The 14,906-nt window shown below is 48.4% G+C and overlaps 1 protein-coding gene across 2 annotated transcripts in view; it reads left to right on the forward strand.

The window, feature by feature from the left end:
- Window positions 1–7,777: 7,777 nt before the first annotated feature.
- Bicral (BICRA like chromatin remodeling complex associated protein) overlaps window positions 7,778–14,906 on the forward strand; it is a 65,294-nt gene continuing 58,165 nt past the window's right edge. Inside the window, exon 1 of one of the 2 annotated variants that reach the window (XM_045156366.1) lies at window positions 7,778–7,857. The gene's annotated coding sequence lies outside the window, so the exon portion shown is untranslated. The remainder of the gene's footprint in view (window positions 7,858–14,906) is intronic. The other variant, XM_045156365.1, reaches the window with a different exon arrangement.

A 14,906-nucleotide genomic window follows, 5' to 3' on the forward strand; every position in this document is an offset into this window, starting at 1 on the left:
AGGGTCACACTCTAGCCTAGGCTGACCTGGAATTCATTATGGAGTCTCAGGGTGGCCTTGAACTCACGGCGATCCTCCTGCCTCTGCCTCCCAAGTGCTGGGATTAAAGGCGTGTGCCACCACACCCGGCTAACTCTGTCTAGTTTCTATCCAGTTCATCACTCCTTTTATGACACAGAGAGGGAATTGGCACGCCAGGGCCTCTGGCCACTGCAGTCGAACTCCAGACACACATGCCACCCTGTGCACATGCATCACCGTGTGCATCTGGTTTACGTGGGTTCTTAGGCTTCGTAGGCAAGCACCTTAACCACTAAGCCATCTCTCCCGCTGTTTTTTTTTTCTTTTTCTTTAATGAGAAAACAAGGAGAGACAGAGAGAGAGAATGAATTGGTGCACCAGGGCCTCCAGCCACTGCAGTTGAACTCCAGATGCATGTGCCACCTTGTGCACGTGTGCAACCTTGCACATGCGTTACCTTGTGCATCTGGTTTACCTGGAATATGGGGAGTCAAGCATGGGGTTTAGGCTTCTCAGGCCTAAAGAAAAGCCTTTTTTTTTCGAGGTAGGGTCTCGAAATTTCAGGCTGACCTGGAATTCACTATGTAGTCTCAGGGTGGCCTCGAATTTATGGCAATCCTCCTACCTCTGCCTCCCAAGTGCTAGGATTAAAGGCGTGCGCCACCACGCCCGGCTACCATATTACTTCTAATATTAGCAATAGTTACGATGAAAACTTTTTTTTGTTTTGGTTTTTTGAGGTAGGGTCTCACTGTAGCCCAGGCAGACCACTATGTAGTCTCAGGGTGGCCTGGAACTCACGGTGATCCTCCTATTTCTACCTCCTGAGTGCTGGGATTAAATGCGTGTGCCACCACTCCCAGTCCATAACAATTTTTTTTTTTTTTTGGTTTTTCGAGGTAAGGTCTCACTGTAGCCCAGGCTGACCTGGAATTCACTATGGAGTCTCAGGGTGGCCTCAGTGTCGATCCTCTTACCTCTGCCACCACACCCAGCAATAATAATGGAACATTTGCTATAAACTAGTCACTGAAGCAAAGGGTTTGTATAAGTAATATCCTTTAACTCTCCCTTCCCTTACTCAGATACAAGTTATCTCCTTTTTTTTTTTAAAGAAAAAATATATGTATTTACTTATTTATTTATTTTTTCTTATGAGAGAGAGAGAAAAGAGAATTGGTACTCCAGGGCCTCTGGCCACTGCAAATGAACTCCCTCGCGCCACTTTGTGCATATGTGTGACCTTGGACATCTGGTTTACATGGGATCTGGGAAGTCAAATCTGGGTCCTTAGGCTTCTGAGGCAAGCACCTTAACTGTTAAACCATCTCTGCAGCCCTATTTATTTTTATTTATTGGTTTGTTTTTCTTTTTCTTGTTCTTCTTTTTTCAAGGTAGGGTCTCGCTCTGGCCCAGGCTGACCTGGAATTCACTATGTAGTCTCAGGGTGGCCTCGAACTCTCGGCTATCTTCCTACCTCTGCCTCCCGAGTGCTGGGATTAAAGGCGTGCGCCACGCCTGGCTCTGTTTGTTTATTTTTCATTTTTGGAGGTAGGGTCTCACTCTAGCCCAGGCTGACCTGGAATTCACTATGCAGTCTCAGGGTGGCCTTGAACTCATGGCGATCCTCCTACCTCTGCCTCCCAAGTGCTGGGAGTAAAGATGTGCGCCACCACGCCCGGCCTATTTATTTTTAAAGGGAGAGAGGAAAGGAGGGGAGGGGATGTTCATGTCAGGGCCTCTTGTCATTGGAACCTCACCTGCATGCACCACTTTGTGTGTCTGGTTTCACCTGGGTAAAGTCAGTGTCTTTAACCACTGTGCCATATCCCCAGGTTTGACAACTGGCATTCTTAGAGTAAGTCTTGACTAATGGAAGGGTTGCCCCTCTGCCTGGGCCTCGCCACTGGCTGTAAGATTTATATTAACATTCAAGACCACTGGCTCCTAAGACACCTTCTCAGGCCTGGCAGAGGGTAAGTTTTGGAACCAACCAGACAAGGATTCTCCCATCAGCCCTCATTAGATTGATGATTTCAGGCGAATTCCTGAAACCACTGGTAGCCTCATTTGCAATTTTCAGGACAATTAAACCCTATTCCTTAGGTTGCAGTGAAGGTTCACATGATGATGTGTCCCAAGTAGAGGACATAATCGTGCCTTGTGGCACTGTGTAGATTCCCAAGTCATTGCTCATGTTATGACATTCTTGCCTGCAGTGGCCTGGGTCCTCTTTTTCTTTCTTTTTTTTTTTTTTTTTTGGTTTTTCGCAGTAGGATTTCACTCTAGCTCAGGCTGACCTGGCATTCACTAGGTAGTCTCAGGGTGGCCTCGAACTCACAGCAATCCTACCTCTGCCTCCGGAGTGCTGGGATTAAAGGCATGCACCACCACGCCTGGCTCTCTTTTTACTTTTATTTATTTATTTGACAATGAAGTAGAGAGAGAGAGAATGGGTGCACCAGGGCCTCCAGCCACTGCAAATGAACTCCAGACGCATGCTCCACCTTGTTCATCTGGCTAATGTGGGTCCTGGGGAAACGAACCTGGGTCCTTTGGCTTTGCAGGCATACACGTTAATTGCTAAGCCATCCCCTCCGGCCCCTGGGTCGTCTTTTAAACATTATATTTATTTATTTATTTATTTGAGAGAGCAAGAGAGGGAAAGAAACAGACACAGAGAGAGAATGGATGCACCAGGGCCTCCAACCACTGCAAACAAAAAAACTCCATATGCATGCACTACCGTGTGCATCTGGGGAATTGAACCTGGGTACTTAGACTCCTCAGGCAAGTGCCTTAACCACTAATCCAGCTCCATTATTATTATTATTTCCTTTTTTTTTTTTTTTTGAGGTAGGGTTTCACTATAGTCTAGGCTGACCTGGAATTCACATGTAGTCTCAGGGTGGCCTCTCACCCATGGCAGTCCTCCTACCTCTGCCTTAAGAGTGCTGGGATTAAAGGCATATACCACCATACCCAGCTTTAGCCCCCTTAATAATATCACTGTTATTTGAGGCAAGCCCAACAGACTGGCCCCTTTTTTTATGCAAGAGAAAGAGAGAATTGGCACACCAGGGTCTCAAGCTACAGCCGTCACAATCCAGATGTGCTCCACCCCTTGTGTGCATGTGTGACATGGCACGCTTTCATCACTGTGTCTGGCTTACTTTGGACCTCAGGTTTCAGAGGCGAGCACCTTAACTGCTAAGTCATCTCTCTAGCCCAGCCCCATTATATTTACTTATTTATTGTTAATTAATTTTGTTTTTATTTATTTTTATTTTTTATTTTTAATTTATTTATTTGAGAGCGACAAACACAGAGAGAAAGACAGATAGAGGGAGAGAGAGAGAATGGGCGCGCCAGGGCTTCCAGCCTCTGCAAACGAACTCCAGACGCGTGCGCCCCCTTGTGCATCTGGCTAACGTGGGACCTGGGGAACCGAACCTCGAACCACGGTCCTTAGGCTTCACAGGCAAACGCTTAACCGCTAAGCCATCTCTCCAGTCCTATTTTGGTTTTTTGAGGTAAGATCTCACTTTAGTCCAGGTTGACCTGGAGTTTACTATGTAGTCTCAGGGTGGCCTCAAACTCCCTGCGATCCTCCTACATCTGGCTCCTGAGTGCTGGGATTAAAGGCGTGCGCCACCACTGCCCAGCAATTTATTTATTTATTTTTAGGTATTTTTTATTTAATTAATTTATTGTTTGTTTTCTCAAGGTAAAGTATCACTCTCGTTCAGGCTGACCTGGAATTCCCTATGTAGTCTCAGGGTGGCCTCGAATTTACAGCAATCCTCCTATGTCTGGCTTTCTAGTGTTGGGATTAAAGTCATGCTCCACCATGCCCAGCTGTATTTGTAATTTATTTATTTTTTGATTTTTGTTTTTTTGAGGTAGGGTCTCATTCTAGCTCAGGCTGACCTGCAATTCACTATGTAGGGTGGCCTGGAACTCACAGCGATCTTCCTACCTCTGCCTCCCAAGTGCTGGGATGCACCACCACGCCTGGCTTGTTTGATTGACACATAATTATACATATTTATGAGGCATGTTATATATTTTTATAGAAATAACACAATCGTGTAATGATCAAGTCAGTGTCATGGTGGGTCAGATTTAAAGTGAGATTTTTTATTTCTGTGGGATTTGGCTGTCTGGGAAGGATATCTTTCTGAAATTCATTAATATTTCATTGGAGCTAGCAGCTGTAGAACTTGCTTGGTATGCCTTAATTGCCATGGACTCTTTGGAAATGCAGTTCTTCTAAATGGGCAATATAATTAAATTCCAACCAATCCAAAGTACTTTACAATATGCCTTAAAATTTCCCAAGCCAATTAGAAAATGGGTTGATCCAACTGTCAAGTGTAAGAGAAATATGCTAATTTATGCAAGGACTACTGTTCCAGGAAGGCCTTGGTGGAATTTGAAGTAGAACTTTTAAGGAAACACCTCTGATGATACTATGTAATACAAAGTCACTGAGAGTGTTTTTCAGGTGCATTTATAAATACAAAGCATACATTATATGTAATGGTAGAGTGGCAGTTAGCAAAACAATATATATATGTATTTTTTGTTGTTGTTGTTGTTGTTTTTTGTTTTTTCAAGGTATAGTCTCACTCTGGCTCAGGCTGACCTGGAATTCACTATGGAGTCCCAGGGTGGCCTTGAACTCACGGTGATCCTCCTACCTCTGCCTCCCGAGTGCTGGGATTAAAGGCATGCGCCACCACCACACCCGGCCAAGATGTGTTTTTTAAAAGCTCTTTTAACAGGATATGAGTAGCCCTGACACTTTATTTTGCATAATGTAGTTTAATTACCATATCCTTACATAAGTAAATAAGGCTCACATTATTATTTTTGTTTTGTTTTGTTTTTTCCAGGTAAGGTTTCCGTGTAGCTCAGGCTTGCCTGGAATTCACTATGTAGTCTCAGAGTGGCCTCCTACCTCTGTCATCAGAGTGCTGGGTGAGATGAAAGTTGTGTACCATCAAGCCCAGGTGCATAATTGTTTTTAGTACCAGTTGAACACAGGTTGTCTGTCCAACACTTCCAGCTTCACCTCCCTCGTCCCCTCCCCCCCAGGGTCTCACTGTAGCTCAGGCTGACCTGGAATTCACTATGGAGTCTCAGGGTGGCCTTGAACTCATGGTGATCCTCCTACCTCTGCCTCCTGAGTGCTGGGATTAAAGGCATGAGCCGCCACGCCCAGCTTTTATTTTTTTTTTATAAAAACTAAGCAATAAGTTTGTTTAAATAACTTAAATGTGGACTGGAGGGATGGTTTGCCAGTTAAGGCATTTGCCTGCAAAGCCCGCAAAGCCCAAGGACCCAGGTTTGATTCCCCAGGAGCTATGTTAGCCAGATGCACAAGGGGGTGCATGCGTCTGGAGTTCGTTTGGTGGCTGGAGGCCCTGGCGCGCCCATTCTGTTTCTCTCCTTTTTTCACTGTCAAATGAATAAATAAATAATTTAAATGTAAGTCAGGCGTGGTGGAGGACGCCTTTAATCCTAGCATTTTGGAGGCAGAGGTAGGATTGCCGTGAGTTCAAGGCCATCCTGAGATTACATAGTGAATTCTGGGTCAGCATGAGCTAGAGGGAGAACATACCTGGGAAAAAAAAAATATTTTTTATTATTATTTTATTTTTACTTTTTTTGGTTTTTCAAGGTAGGGTCTCACTTTGTTCCAGGCTGATCTGTAATTAACTATGTAGTCTCAGTGTGGTCTCAAACTCACGGTGATCCTCCTACCTCTGCCTCCCAAGTGGTGGGATTAAAGGTGTGCGCCACCGTGCCAGGCTACAAAACATAATTTAAATGTAGAGATAATTTTATTTATAATCCACTATATACCTGGGGGACTCGGGTTTTCGCATTATGGTCATAAATTGGGCACCGTTACTATGTACATCACATACTGATTTAAAAGACTTAGAACACTTTTAATTTTTTTGTTGTTGGTGTTGGTTTTCTGAGGCAGGGTCTCACTCTAGCCCAAGCTGACCTGGAATTCACTATGTAGTCTCAGGGTGGCTTCAAAATCAGAGCAATCCTCCTATGTCTGCCTCCTGAGTGCTGGGATTAAAGGTGTGTGCTACCGTAATACTCGGCTACACTTTTGTTATATATGTGTGTGTCTGTGTGTATACAAACTTGTGACAGAATGGGCATGCCAGAGATTCTTGCTGTTGCTAATGATTTGTGCATCTGGCCTTATGTGGGTACTGGGGAATGGGGAATTGAACCCAGGCCACCAGGCTTTGCAAGCAAGTGCCTTTAATTGCTGAGCCATCTCCCCAGCCTTGTGTGTGTATGTATGTGTGTGTGTATATATATATGTGTGTATATATGTATATATATATATACACACACACACACACACATCACATCTTGAATCCTATTCTTGTACAATTCATACTTTACCCATCTCTGATATTTTATGGTGCAGGGTGCGGACTGGGGTGATGGCTTAACAGTTAAAGGTGCTTATTGCAAAGCTTGCTTGCTTGGGTAAATTTCTCCAGCCATCCATGTAAAGATAGAAGGACATTTGTTTGTGGTGGCAAGAGACCCTGGTGCGTCCTTAAATGAAAATTAAAAAAAAAAATAGTTAAGCAAAACAAGTGACAACAGCCAAACCTTACTACATCTTGTGGGTATCTGTGGTTAGCCGACTAAGAGAAGTCTCATAATGAACATTAATTTATGAACATTTATTTACTTTGCATACTAGACAGCTTAAGAAATATCAATAATTATTTGAGATTTAAAACAATTGGTAATGAAATAGCTGGTCCAAGGAGTGCTAAGGTGTTGTAGCTTCCTTTTTAAGAACTGTGGTTATTAAATGCAAATTCCACAAATAGGGAGATTAAAAAAAAAAAAGCTATGCAAAGAAAAGGCAGGAAGATTGCAATGTTTTGAGTGTGCTTCCCTCAGCTTCTCCCCTTTATCTTAGCCACTAATTTTAGCTTTCCTCTATTTTTTTGGTAGCTTTCCTTTTTAATTGAAATATACAAGTTTCACAGATAAGATTTCACAGCATCTCAGAATGAAAAAGGATAAATTATAAAGTTTAGCCATGCAGGAGAAAAGTTAAACCAGTTACTTAAAAGTACATGCAAAAGAAAAAAAAATTTAATGTGGCTCGCTCTAAGTAGAATTCTAAACAAATACTGTTTTTGTCTTTATCCTCCCTCCAAAGTCAACCTTTAACATCGGAGCATGTGTGTGTATGTGTGTGCACACACGTGTGTACAGGATGCCTGCGGGGTGGGGGGGGGGTGGAATTAGCACACATCTTGTAGATCTAAAAAAAAAAAAAAAATCCAAATAAACCTGTTTCTTTCATAAACCCCAATCTATTTCAAAGTTCCAAAGAATCCTATCAGAAAACAGGGAATTTTTCACCACCATTTGGAGCTTTTTGTTTTCTTAGGGGGAAAAAAAAAATTTTTTTTTTTTAATTAAAAAAATCCTAATCTCCACATTTTTTTTTTTTTTTTTCCTTCTCCCTGGGCCAGGCAAGAAGCGAAGTTTGGAGGGTTTGACGAGCCAGGCAGGCGAACGGGTGAACCCGGGGCGCGGAGCAATGAAGGCCGGGCGGGCGCGGGGAGCGGGCGCCCGCCGCCCGGCGCGGGGGTGAGAGCGGAGCGAGGAGAGAGAGAGCGAGCGGAGCGCGTGTGGCCGGCGCCGCTCGGCCGGGAGCTCCCGCGCCCGCGCCCCGCGCCCCGCGCCCGCCGCCGCCGCCGCCGCCGCCGCCGCCCCTGGTGCGATGGCGCAGAAACCCCGTTGACAAGGCACTGCTTTTTCATGACGGTGAGTTTCCCTTTGAGTGTATTATAATTTTGTGATAAAAATTTCATGGAGAGCGAGCGAGAGAGAGAGAGTGAGGAAAGGGAGAGAGAGAAAGAGAGGAAAAAAAAACACACACAACCTCCTTCCTCTGCCTCCTTTCCTTCGGGGAGGGGAGAAACGAGGGAGGGAAAGAAGAAGAAAAAAAAAAAAGGAGGTGGTGGAGGTGGAGGTGGCGGTGGCGATGGTGGGGGGGGAGGAGGACAAGGCTGGATGCAGAGATCTCTCTCTCGCTCCAGACAGACAGAAAAGCAGAGAGAGAGAGAGAGAGAGAGAGGAGCAAATTAAACACCGACTTGCCAAAACCAGGATATTAGGTTTCAGCCCAGAGAGCTATTGGCTAAGGCTGTGTTTTTTTTTTTTTGGGGGGGGGTGGGTTTGTGGGTGGGTGATGGTGGTGGTGGTGGTGGTGGTGGTGGTGGGTGGATGTTTAATGGACACGGAGGGGAGAGAGGAAAAAAAAAAAAAAAGACAGGGAGGAAAAGGGGAGTCGAGTTGTTGATGTGTCTCCTGTCTTCCCCGGGCGCCGGCGGGGGCCCCTGGGCAGCCCCCCAAGTTCAGTGTCTCGGGCGGGGGCGCGGGCCGGGAAGCATGGGGGGGGAAGGGCGCCTTCTCTCACTCTCTCCAACCATCGCCCCCCTCATTTATTTTTTCTTTCCCCTTTTCTTCTCTTCCCCCCCCCCACCACCACCCTCACCCCCCCGCCGCCTTTCTCCCGCCGATGCAAATCTCCAGATCGCGGAGACGGGGAGGGCGACCGAGCCCGGGCCGGGCGGGGGGCGGCGGCGGCGGCGGGATGGCGTGGCGGTTGGCGGCGGGGAGGGCGCGGGAGGGGAGGGAAGCCTTTTAATGACTCATTGATTGAGCCCGTTTAAAATTAGTCCGCGTCGCCGCGCCGGGCGAGGGCTGGTCTTCCGCGCCCCCCGCCCCCCACCCGCCGCCGGGAGCCCGAGCGCGGAGGAGAGGGCGCGGGGCGCCGGCGGGCCGGGGGGCCCCGCGGGGGGACGCGCCCCGCGCCCTCTCCTCCCCGCCTTCCTCCCGCTTCTTCCCTTCGATTCTTTATTTTGCTTTTTTTTTTTTCCTCCCCCGCCGTCGCGGACGCTCGTGGGTGTGAATCATCGCCTTTTTTTTGTTGTTTTTCCCCTCATTTTCCCCCCTTTCTTCTCGGGCTTTAAAATGGAGCCCGCGGCGGGGGAGGGGACGCGCTGCGGAGGGAGGGCGGCGGCGGCGGCGGCGGCGGCGGCGGCCGGGACTCGGCTGATCGTTCACCCCGGCTTTTTATTTAACAAAAAAAAATTTTTTTTTTTCTTCAAATTCCTCCTTTTCCTCCGTCGTCACTGCCTTTTGCGCGCGGCGGCGGGGAGAGCCGCTGGGCCGGGCCCACACACACCCCCCCATCGCCCCGCGGCCTGCTCCGGGAAGCGGCTGCGGCTGCGGCCTCCGACCGCCCCGCGGCCCCGGCTCGTCCCGACCCCGGCCCGGCCCCGGCTCGCCACGTCTCCCGGGCGCCGCCGAGCGACCCGCGGGGCCCCGAGACCGCCGCGGCCCGGCCGGGCTTTTCATTGCCCGTCTCGTCTTGCGGACGGCGGAGCCCCTGGCCGAGCCCCCCGTCGCCCCGAAAAGCGGGGTCGCTCGGGGCGAGTGTGTGTGTGCAGGTGTGAGGGGGAGAGAGAGGGACGAAGGCGCTAAGATGGCGCTGGGCCTGGCCGGTCGCCAGGGCCGGTGGCGCAGTTCGCTCGGCGGGCGCCATCTTCCCCGGGCGGCGGCCGGAGCCGGGCCTGGGCCTGGGCCTGGGCCGCGTCCCCGGCGCCGTCGTTGGAGCCGCCCCGGGCCGAGGGCCAGGGACGCCGCGCGGCCGCGGCCGGGTGCTGGCTGCCGTCGATGGTGGTGGCGGTCGTTGCTTGGGGAGGGGGCCGTCCCCGCGTCCCCGCGTCCCGCAGCCCCAGAGACTTCGGATCGGAGGAGGGGGACGGGGCTTAGGGCGACGTGTTGTTGGCTGTCATCTCTCAGCCGGGCAAATGCGGGGTGCGGCCGGGGTCCCCTCTCCCTGGGACCACCCCCAGCCACCCGCGTCCCGCCGGTCCAGGCTGGAGGTGGGGAGACGGGGCTGCCGGCTGCCCTGGACCCGGCCGGGAGCGGGGTGGGCACGCCGGTCCTGCAGCCCCCGCCCCCCCATACTAGGCCAGGTTGCAGAGTTGGAGGACGGTGGCCTCAGTGGCCTCTATCCCCCCCCCCCCCGGGGGGATTTTCCTTTCCTTTTCAGTTTATTTGCAGTCTCTTGTGTTGTAAAACAGCCTGGGAGGGACCTTGATTAGTTCAATTGTGGGAAAGCGAAGGTCTTTGCAGGTGATTTGGAACCGCTGGTGGCCTTCACATGACTTCAAATGAAAGTAAATTAAAAGCTACTTAGAGGTCTGTAGGGAAAAACAACTCAGAATACGTTTTTTAAACACCGATGACCTTCCTAAAGACCACAAGGACGACTTTCATAACGCCTATACGAGTACCAGGGAGGGTTTTAATTGCTTGGAATTGTTACCGAAAAGTGGAAACGGGTCTGTATAGGAGTCCAGAGCTGAAAATAAAAGAGTTACTTTCTAGGGGGGATTTACCCGCTGGCCCTCCCATCTCGCCAAATATCCTGCTTTTCTTTCCTATAATTAATCTTAAAAAGAAAAGTGTCATAGTTGGGGGAGACAATAGAGGAGGTGTCTTGTGTTTCTGCACACAGTATTGTTAGTGGATGTTAGGGACGTACATACTGAACTCTAGCTCTTAGGAACTACAGTTCCTGTTTATTGCATCAGCCCCGAAATACTACCCGCTTACCCGGAAAGGCACTGATTGCTCAAGGTCTTGCCTTTGTAAGTAAGCCTTTGCTGGTGCAGACCCAGTACTGGCTACACCTGTATTTCAAAATTAACTGGGAAATTTTTAAAAACATAGATTAATAAGGCCAGTGTGTCCTTTAATAAGATGAAGCAGCTTTTTGTTGTCTTGTTTTGTTTTTGCTTTTTGAGGTAGAGTCTCACTAGCCCAAGCTGACCTGGAATTCACTATGTAGTCTTAGGGTGGCCTCAGACTTACTGGGCGATCTTCCTACCTCTGCCTCCCAAGTGCTGGCATTAAAGGTGTGTGCCACCACGCCCAGCCTGCAAGCTCAGTTTTAACACTGTCTTGAAATGCACTGATGCCCCTGTTCCCACCAGTATTGAAATTCTGGCCTCCCTGTGATCCCTTAAGTCTCAATGGGACTAGCCTGTCTGTTGCTGTAGAGCTCTCCAAGGGAGTCCAGTGTGACACAGGTACACGCTTGGAGCATCCTATGATGAGACTGCGACATGCTACTGAGCATGAGAACTGAGGTCCCCATCATAGCTTGGATTGCTGCTCATGTCACTTTTTTTCTTTTTGGCTGTCGTTTATCAAGTTAATAAAATTGTCTTCATATACAAAGAGGGCGTAGTCTGTGAGTAAATTCTTAGTACAGAGATGGGCATGATACACCTCAAGTTCCAGGTCATCCTGGGCTACATTGTGAGGACCTTGTTCTATCAAGCAACCACATGAATGAATGATCACCACTTTTTTTTTAAAAAGTATTCTGTCTCATTTTAATGACAAGTTACCAGAATTTGGGTTTGTCAATCTGGACTGGAGGTTTTAAAGACAAGGCCATAAAACTGGCATCCCCAACAGGGTGGGCTCAGCCACCCATTCTCATGTCAGTTAAAAGACAAGAAGAGGCCGGGCGTGGTGGCGCACACCTTTAATCCCAGCACTTGGGAGGCAGAGGTAGGAGGATTGCCGTAAGTTCGAGGCCACCCTGCAACTCCATAGTGAATTCCAGGTCAGCCTGGGCTAGAGTGAGACCCTACCTCAAAAAAAAAAAAAAAAAAAAAAAAAAAAAAAAGACAAGAAGAGGGCTGGAGATATAGCTCAGTGGTTGAAGGGACTTGCTTACAAATCCTGACAGTCTGGGTTCGACTCCCCAGTGCCCACAGAGAGCCAGGTGCACAAAGTCTGGAAATCATTTGCAGTAGCAAGAGGCCCTGGTGTATGTTCTCTTCCCCACCCTCCCTTTCTCCCCTAATCTCTCTAATAAATAAAAATATCAAAAAGACACAAGAAGGGCTGGAGAGATTGCTCAGTGGTTAAGGTGCTTGTCCTCAAAGCCTAAAGACCCAAGTTTAGTTCCCCAGTGGCCCTGGTGTGTCTAGTCTCTCTTCTTCCTGCTTGCAAATAAAAATATTTTTTAAAAAGAGAAAGCTGGGCCCACGTGGTGGTGCATGCCTGCAATTCCAGCACTTGGGAGACAGGTCAGAGGCACTCTGAGACTATAGTGAATTCCAGGTCAGCCTGGGCTGGAGTGAGACCCTGCCTTGGAAAAGAGAGAGAAATGAATGGCCACATTGGGAACAGGAACAGATAGAGGGGTCCAGTGACCTTAACCCTGCACTTTACTGACATGAACTTGAGTGTTACTGCTAAATATCAGGGCAGGAGGTACGAGTCATGCACAATTGAGCATCCCTTGTTCAGGTGTGGTCTCGTTCTTCAAGGTAGTCCTGGAGTTGTCACTGGTGGTACCAGTGGGGGGCAGCCCAATTCTCGTGAGGTAGATGACCTCTGTTCCAGGACGCAGCCTCACTGGCACCAGTAATTCCCCCATTTGAGCATAGTGTGTTCTGCAGGCACACTGTTGCTCGGGGATGGTTTATCTATTGGTCCTGCTGGTCCTGGAATCCAGGATGACTCAAGGGCAAAGGTTAAGGAAAACAAGATGGAGTCAGTCCTGCCAGTGACTGGTGTACCTCCCTGTAAGTGTAGCCAGGCCATCTAGTCATAACAGCTCTGCAAGAAAAATAGAATTCAACCCAGGGTTTACACAAAATTAGGAATCGATAGAAAAGACTCTGAAATAAAGACCTAGAGATAAATGATGTAAGAAAAAAAATACTATTTTGAATTGTAGATGCATCTTTTGGGGTTTGGGCAATATGATAGGCAAACTATATTTATTTCAGAGAGAGAGAATGAGCGTGCCAGGGCCTCTAGCTGTAGTAAATGAACTCCAGGGGACTGTGCCACATTGTGCATCTGGCTTTCCATGGGTACTGGGGAATCGAACCTAGGTTCTTAGGCTTAGCATTTTAAGTGCCCTAACCACCGAGAAATCTCTCCAGCCCCTGAAGAAATAATTATAAACATGCAACCTAGCAAGAACAGAATGTGGATGAAAACACAGATGGGCCGGGCGTGGTGGCGCATGCCTTTAATCCCAGCACTCAGGAGGCAGAGGTAGGATTGCTGTGAGTTCGAGGCCATCCTGAGACTCCATAGTGAATTCCAGGTCAGCTTGGGCTAGAGTGAGACCCTACCTTAAAAAAACCAAAAAAAAAAAAAAGAAAGAAAAAGAAAAGAAAACACAGATGGGCATGAATGTGCTTATCTGTAATCCTAGCACTGGGGAGGCTAAGTCAGGAGGATTGCTTCAAGTTCAAGGCCAGCCATGGTTTAGAAGAACAAAAAGACAAAGTCACATAGGTGAGAAAGGAAAAGGCCTGGAAACATGCTGACTGCAGAGAGAAGGGATGGAGCCTGACTGCGTTCATGTATTTTCCTTCTTTATCACCTTTGTCATCAGCGATATTAGTGAACGCATATGTGGTGTATGTTCCTACGTGTGGAGGTGTTTGGCCTGAATCACTGTACAATCCCTTACTGAGGCTGTCTCACTTGAACCCCATGCTCGCCTATTCTGCTTGCCCCGTGGGTCCTGTCTCTGCCTCCTCAGTGCTGAGACTGCAGACAGGCGGCCACGTCCACAGCATTTATGAGGGGCTGGGGATCTGACTTCAGGACCTCTCGTCTGTGCAGCAAGCACTTTATCCACCCCGCAAGCCATCCCTGCAGCCCCAACCCCGGATGCTTTTTTAAAAAAATACTTGAGAGAGGGGAGATAGAGAGAGAGAGAGAGAGGAAGAGGCAGATAGACAGAATGGGTGTGCCAGGGCCTGTAGCCACTGCAAACAAACTCCAGACACATGCACCACCATGTACATCTGGCTTATGTGGGTTCTGGAGAGTCAAATCTGGGTCCCTAGGCTTCACAGGCAAGTGTCTTAACTGCTAAACCATCTCTCCAACCCCGAGCTTACAAATTTCATACCAAATAGCAGAGAGAGAAAATAAAGTAAAAGCCAGGCATGGTGACTCACACCTTTATACTCAGCACTAGAGAGGCTGAGGTAGGAGGATTGCCATGGGTTTGAGGACAGCCCGGGCTAGAGTGAGAAGCTAGTTTGAAAACAAAACAAAAAAAGATTAATTAAAAAAAAACAAACTGTGCTGAGAATAATCATACTGGCTAGTAAGGGTCAAGGAGAATTTCTCTAAAGAGGTGGCTGGAAACGAGCCGTGCTAGCCTGGGAAAGGCTGGGTGCCATTCCAGGCCCGTGTGGGGAGACAGGGTTCAGCTCTGGGTGAGTTCTCCTTTCCCATGGAAGGAGTGGCCTCCCTCCTCTGCGGAACGCTGCCGAGGAGGTCAGCAGGAAGGGGGATGTCCATTTGGCTTTGGCATCGGCTGAGCGTTTTAACAGGTAGCTGGGAGAGAGAGTGGATGTGTGGAGACGTGAGGCGGGGCAGCAGTGGAAGAGAAGGTGCAGCAGTAAGCTGGGGGAGGTGCTCAGGACAAGAGCTTTCATTTATTTTTCTTAAGGGGAAGGTAGTGGGATGAAATTAGGATCTTCTAAAAAATATTTATATATATGAAAAAGAATGGGCATACCAGGGCCTGTAGCCACTGCAAACGAACTCCAAACACATGTATGTGCCCCTTGTGCATCTGGCTTACGTGGGTCCTGGGGAATCGAACCTGCGTCCTTTGGCTTTGTAGGCAAATGCCTTAAGCCCTATCTATGCTGTCTCTCCAGCCTGCGAGCTTTCATTTTTTTATGATGAGAGATACAAGTACATTTTTCTCCCTCTCCACATTTTAACTACACACGCAC

The sequence above is a fragment of the Jaculus jaculus genome, chromosome 8, assembly GCF_020740685.1.
Source record: "Jaculus jaculus isolate mJacJac1 chromosome 8, mJacJac1.mat.Y.cur, whole genome shotgun sequence".
Classification (NCBI taxonomy): Eukaryota; Metazoa; Chordata; class Mammalia; order Rodentia; family Dipodidae; genus Jaculus; species Jaculus jaculus.